The following is a 6,607-nucleotide window of genomic DNA, read 5'->3' on the forward strand; positions in this document are numbered from 1 at the left end:
TTTTGTGCTAAATGACACAGGTGTGGGCAAATAATCTTTCTTAACTCAAATTTTTGGTCACCACCCAAGACTTGCTGATGCCCCCCTGGTAATGTTGTATTAACAGTTTATAAGCTATTTGTGACATAATGATATTTTCTTAATATAATTTTAGCTTTTCTGAGTTTGAATATTTTCTACTATTACATAGTTCATCTTAAAGTATAAACAAAATGGCCAGAAGTAGACATGTTAATTGTTATTTTTTATTTCTGTATTTCTGTATTTTTTATTATATTTTTTCATATATTTTTTTGCTAAAAGACTGGGCAAGAAAAGTTTCTACTAAACATCTGAATAGAACAAATATTTACTTTTAATTTGATGTTTTTTTGTTTGACTTTTAAGTCAAGAGTACTTATTATTTTTAAGGCAATCAGTTGCCACAAATATTTTAAGTTTGGTGGTAAATGATTTTGAGTTGTAACAAGTCTATGTTTTTGAGTTATGGGTAATCAGAAGATTGATTGAAAAAACTAATAAATGTTAAGTTAATGAAACATAAATATCCTGAGTTTTCATGCTTGAAATGATTAAGTTCTCTTGAGTTATTGCAATGAGAAAGATGAATAAATATTCTGAGTAGCATAAACTGAAAATGTTTGAGTTGGCTTAATCAGTAAATTTAATTATAATTTAAAATTACATTTAACATGAACTCCAAATATATAAGCGATGATATACTCAAATGTTTGAGTTTATGAACTCAAAAAAATTGTGGCAACTGATTGCCTCACTTTTTTAAAGTTCTGCTTACTTATTTGGGTTTACAGTGTATACACACATACATACATATACAGTGAGGGAAAAAAGTATTTGATCCCCTGCTGATTTTCTACGTTTGCCCACTGACAAAGAAATGATCAGTCTATCATTTTAATGGTAGGTTTATTTGAAAAGTGAGAGACAGAATAACAACAAAAAAATCCAGAAAAACGCATGTCAAAAATGTTATAAATTGATTTGCATTTTAATGAGGGAAATAAGTATTTGACCACCTCTCAATCAGAAAGATTTCTGGCTCCCAGGTGTCTTTTATACAGGTAACGAGCTGAGATTAGGAGCACACTCTTAAAGGGAGTGCTCCTAATCTCAGTTTGTTACCTGTATAAAAGACACCTGTCCACAGAAGCAATCAATCAATCAGATTCCAAACTCTCCACCATGGCCAAGACCAAAGAGCTCTCCAAGGATGTCAGGGACAAGATTGTAGACCTACACAAGGCTGGAATGGGCTACAAAACCATTGCCAAGCAGCTTGGTGAGAAGGTGACAACAGTTGGTGCGATTATTCCCAAATGGAAGAAACACAAAATACCTGTCAATCTCCCTCGGCCTGGGGCTCCATGCAAGATCTCACCTCGTGGAGTTGCAATGATCATGAGAACGGTGAGGAATCAGCCCAGAATTACACGGGAGGATCTTGTCAATGATCTCAAGGCAGCTGGGACCATAGTCACCAAGAAAACAATTGGTAACACACTACGCCGTGAAGGACTGAAATCCTGCAGCGCCCGCAAGGTCCCCCTGCTCAAGAAAGCACATATACATGCTCATCTGAAGATTCAGAGGAGAACTGGGTGAAAGTGTTGTGGAAATATGAGACCAAAATCGAGCTCTTTGGCATCAACTCTACTCACCGTGTTTGGAGGAGGAGGAATGCTGCCTATGACCCCAAGAACACCAGCCCCACCTTCAAACATGGAGGTGTAAACATAATGCTTTGGGGGTGTTTTTCTGCTAATGGGACAGGACAACTTCACCGCATCAAAGGGACGATGGACGGGGCCATGTACCGTCAAATCTTGGGTGAGAACCTCCTTCCCTCAGCCAGGGCATTGAAAATGGGTCGTGGATGGGTATTCCAGCATGGCAATGACCCAAAACACACGGCCAAGGTTTACAAAGGAGTGGCTCAAGAAGAAGCACATTAAGATCCTGGAGTGGCCTAGCCAGTCACCAGACCTTAATCCCATAGAAAATCTGTGGAGGGAGCTGAAGGTTCGAGTTGCCAAACGTCAGCCTTGAAACCTTAATGACTTGGAGAAGATCATCAAAGAGGAGTGGGACAAAATCCCTCCTGAGATGTGTGCAAACCTGGTGGCCAACTACAAGAAACGTCTGACCTCTGTGATTGCCAACAAGGGTTTTGCCACCAAGTAGTAAGTCATGTTTTGCAGATGGGTCAAATACTTATTTCCCTCATTAAAATGCATATCAATTTATAACATTTTTGACATGCGTCTTTCTGGATTTTTTTGTTGTTATTCTGTCTCTCACTGTTCAAATAAACCTACCATTAAAATTATAGACTGATCATTTCTTTGTCAGTGGGCAAACGAACAAAATCAGCAGGGGATCAAATACTTGTTTCCCTCACTGTACATACACATACATATTTAAAATATATATATATATATTCCCCTTTATTACTTTCCAACCCCACCACCCTTTCCCTAATTGGAGTACCTGTAAGTCGCTCTGGATAAGAGCGTCTGCTAAATGACTAAAATGTAAATGTAAAAAATGAGTAAAGTAGTGAACAACAATGCTTATGCCTCTACTTCCAGCTTATACTTACTATATACATTTTAGGGACACAGTCAGTTTTATAATAATTATATTTTGTTAGTTTTTTCTCCTGAATTTCCTCTACCCTCAACCTCTCTGATCATTTTCATGATGTCCATCCGGTTTGCTTCTATATGCCATATCTTTCTAACTGTGCTCTTTCACAAAAGCTCCCAACATACAACCTATATACAGTGGGGAGAACAAGTATTTGATACACTGCCGATTTTACAGGTTTTCCTACTTACAAAGCATGTGAGAGACGCAATCTAAAACAAAAATCCAGAAAATCACATTGTATGATTTTAAAGAAATTAATTAGCATTTTATTGCATGACATAAGTATTTGATCACATACCAACCAGTAAGAATTCCGGCTCTCACAGACCTGTTAGTTTTTCTTTAAGAAGCCCTCCTGTTCTCCACTCATTACCTGTGTTAACTGCACCTGTTTGAACTCGTTACCTGTATAAAAGACACCTGTCCACACACTCAATCAAACAGACTCCAACCTCTCCACAATGGCCAAGACCAGAGAGCTGTGTAAGGACATCAGGGATAAAATTGTAGACCTGCACAAGGCTGGGATGGGCTACAGGACAATAGGCAAGCAGCTTGGTGAGAAGGCAACAACTGTTGGCGCAATTATTAGAAAATGGAAGAAGATCAAGATGACGGTCAATCACCCTCGGTCTGGGGCTCCATGCAAGATCTCACCTCGTGGGGCATCAATGATCATGAGGAAGGTGAGGGATCAGCCCAGAACTACACAGCAGGACCTGGTCAATGACCTGAAGAGAGCTGGGACCACAGTCTCAAAGAAAACCATTAGTAACACACTACGCCGTCATGATTTGAATCCTGCAGCGCACGCAAGGTCCCCCTGCTCAAGCCAGCGCATGTCCAGGCCCGTCTGAAGTTTGCCAATGACCATCTGCATGATCCAGAGGAGGAATATGAGAAGGTAATTTAGTCTGATGAGACAAAAATAGAGCTTTTTGTTCTAAACTCCACTCGCCGTGTTTGGAGGAAGAAGAAGGATGAGTACAACCCCAAGAACACCGTCCCAACCGTGAAGCATGGAGGTGGAAACATCATTCTTTGGGGATGCTTTTCTGCAAAGGGGACAGGACGACTGCACCGTATTCAGGGGAGGATGGATGGGGCCATGTATCGTGAGATCTTGGCCAACAACCTCCTTCCCTCAGTAAGAGCATTGAAGATGGGTCGTGGCTGGGTCTTCCAGCATGACAACGACCCGAAACACAAAGCCAGGGCAACTAAGGAGTGGCTCCGTAAGAAGCATCTCAAGGTCCTGGAGTGGCCTAGCCAGTCTCCAGATCTGAAACCAATAGAACATCTTTGGAGGGAGCTGAAAGTCCGTATTGCCCAGCGACAGCCCCGAAACCTGAAAGATCTGGAGAAGGTCTGTATGGACGAGTGGGCCAAAATCCCTGCTGCAGTGTGTGCAAACCTGGTCAAGACCTACAGCAAACGTATGATCTCTGTAATTGCAAACAAAGGTTTCTGTACCAAATATTAAGTTCTGCTTTTCTGATATATCAAATACTTATGTCATGCAATAAAATGCAAATGAATTACTTAAAAATCATACAATGTGATTTTCTGGATTTTTATTTTAGATTCCGTCTCTCACAGTTGAAGTGTACCTATGATAAAAATTACAGACCTCTACATGCTTTGTAAGTAGGAAAACCTGCAAAATCGGCAGTGTATCAAATACTTGTTCTCCCCACTGTACTTATTATGGACACAGCGTGCTTTACATTAGTTATCTTGTTGTTATTAGTGGTTGTTATTAGTCTATACTTATTATGGACACAGTATGCTTACATTTCTTTTTTATTGTGGCACAGCATCAGTGAGATTCGAACCCATCATCTTCTGTTCTCTATCCCTGGAATTAGTCCACTGCGCCACCAGGATGGAGCTAGCATGCCAAGTTTTTTACACATACAAAGCTGTTCATTTAAGTCTATTGAAACAGACCCCATTTCAAAGGAATCGAGCTCTCATCAAGCGTAACCAACACACCCGAACACACTTACCAAGAATAGAGGATCGAGACAGTTTTGTTGATGCTGTGAACGGAATGTATATGTTTTTAAATAACATTCTTATAACGTTCTTTGAACGTTACAAAAGTTTTCTTGTGGGTTTTATGGAAAGTTTTCCTCATGTTCTGAGAATAGAATTTTGAGCTTCTTGTGGTAAATATGTACAATTCAAAAAATATATTATATTCCCAGAATATTGCCAAGAACTGACATAAAAGACAACCATATTTTATTTGAATGTTCTGAGAACATCGCTTAAGTCACAACGTTTTTTAGAACTTTCCCAGAATGTAGTAAAAATATGACATTAAATAGAACCCACATGGGAACTTGTGGGGAATGTTCTGTGGAAGTCCTGAAATTCCTACAGAAAAATGTTGTTACTTAACGTTCTCTGAACTATTTGAGAACATTCCCAACTATTTCCTAGAATATTAGGTGGCCTATTGGGAGAGTGGCTTTCAGATTGTTATTTTTGGTCACCCGTGAGAGTAAATGTCAGTAGTGTTCATCATGTTATCTGGAGACATTTGAAACCCCACCTCTTTAAGGAATACCTGGGATAGGATAAAGTAATCCTTCTACCCCCCCAAAAAATAAAATAAAATAAAAAATAAAAAATAAAATAAAATTGTAAAGTGGTTATCCCACTGGCTATAGGGTGAATGCACCAATTTGTAAGTCGCTCTGGATAAGAGCGTCTGCTAAATGACGTAAATGTAAATGTAAAATGTTAAGTTTGTACACTGCAAATGTATATTTTCCTTCAATATTGTTGCACATTACATATTTTAATATACATGTAATAACATCATTATTTAAATATTAGAATAAAATGGTAACTCTCCCAACATTGGGATATCTATCTCATACTCTTGTGTAAGCTACACAAGTGTCAGTGCTCAACTGCAATATTTGACTACAATACAACAGAACATGACCGGAATGACATTAACTCTCATGGGTGGACAAAAATAACTAGTTGAAAGCCACGAGAAAGGAAGCCAGATTGGTCATATAGTATTTGCAGTTTGATGTGTGCTACTGTTCAATTGATGCTGCAGTAACTTGACTTGATGCTTGTTCTCTTGATATGTTCTAGATACAAAGACAGGCATGTTTCATGTTTCTCCTTGTATCTCTGGACATTCATCATACTACGAAGCACAACTGACTGTGACAGACAAGAGAAAGACCTGAGTGATACTCTGAAAATGTTTCAAAGCCAACACCTGTCTGCACAGAGAGGAGAGGAGAGGAGAGGAGAGGAGAGGAGAGGAGAGGAGAGGAGAGGAGAGGAGAGGAGAGGAGAGGAGAGGAGAGGAGAGGAGAGGAGAGAGCCTTATTTCAACTTCTGAGACAGATGGGAACGAGAGAGGGTGATGGAGGGAGAGAGAGTAAGGCTCGTGAAAAACGACAGAAGACAGAAAAAGACAGAAGACAGACGACAGATTGAAGACAGAAGAAGACAGAAGACAGAAGAAAGAAGACAGAAGACAGACAGACGACAGAAGACAGACGACAGAAGACAGAAGAAGACAGAAGAAGACAGAAGAAGACAGAAGAAGACAGAAGACAGAAGAAGACAGAATAAGACAGAAGAAGACAGAAGAAGACAGAAGAAGACAGAAGAAGACAGAAGACAGAAGACAGAAGACAGAAGACAGAAGAGAGAAGAAGACAGAAGAAGACAGAAGAAGACAGAAGACAGAAGACAGAAGACAGAAGACAGAAGACAGAAGACAGAAGACAGAAGAAGACAGAAGACAGAAGACAGAAGACAGAAGAAGACAGAAGACAGAAGAAGACAGAAGAAGACAGACGGTAGAAGACAGAAGAAGACAGAAGACAGAAGAAGACAGAAGACAGAAGAAGACAGAAGAAGACAGAAGACAGAAGACAGACAAAGACAGAAGACA

The sequence above is a fragment of the Coregonus lavaretus genome (genome assembly GCF_964263955.1).
Source record: "Coregonus lavaretus genome assembly, contig: HAP1_SCAFFOLD_521, whole genome shotgun sequence".
Classification (NCBI taxonomy): domain Eukaryota; kingdom Metazoa; phylum Chordata; class Actinopteri; order Salmoniformes; family Salmonidae; genus Coregonus; species Coregonus lavaretus.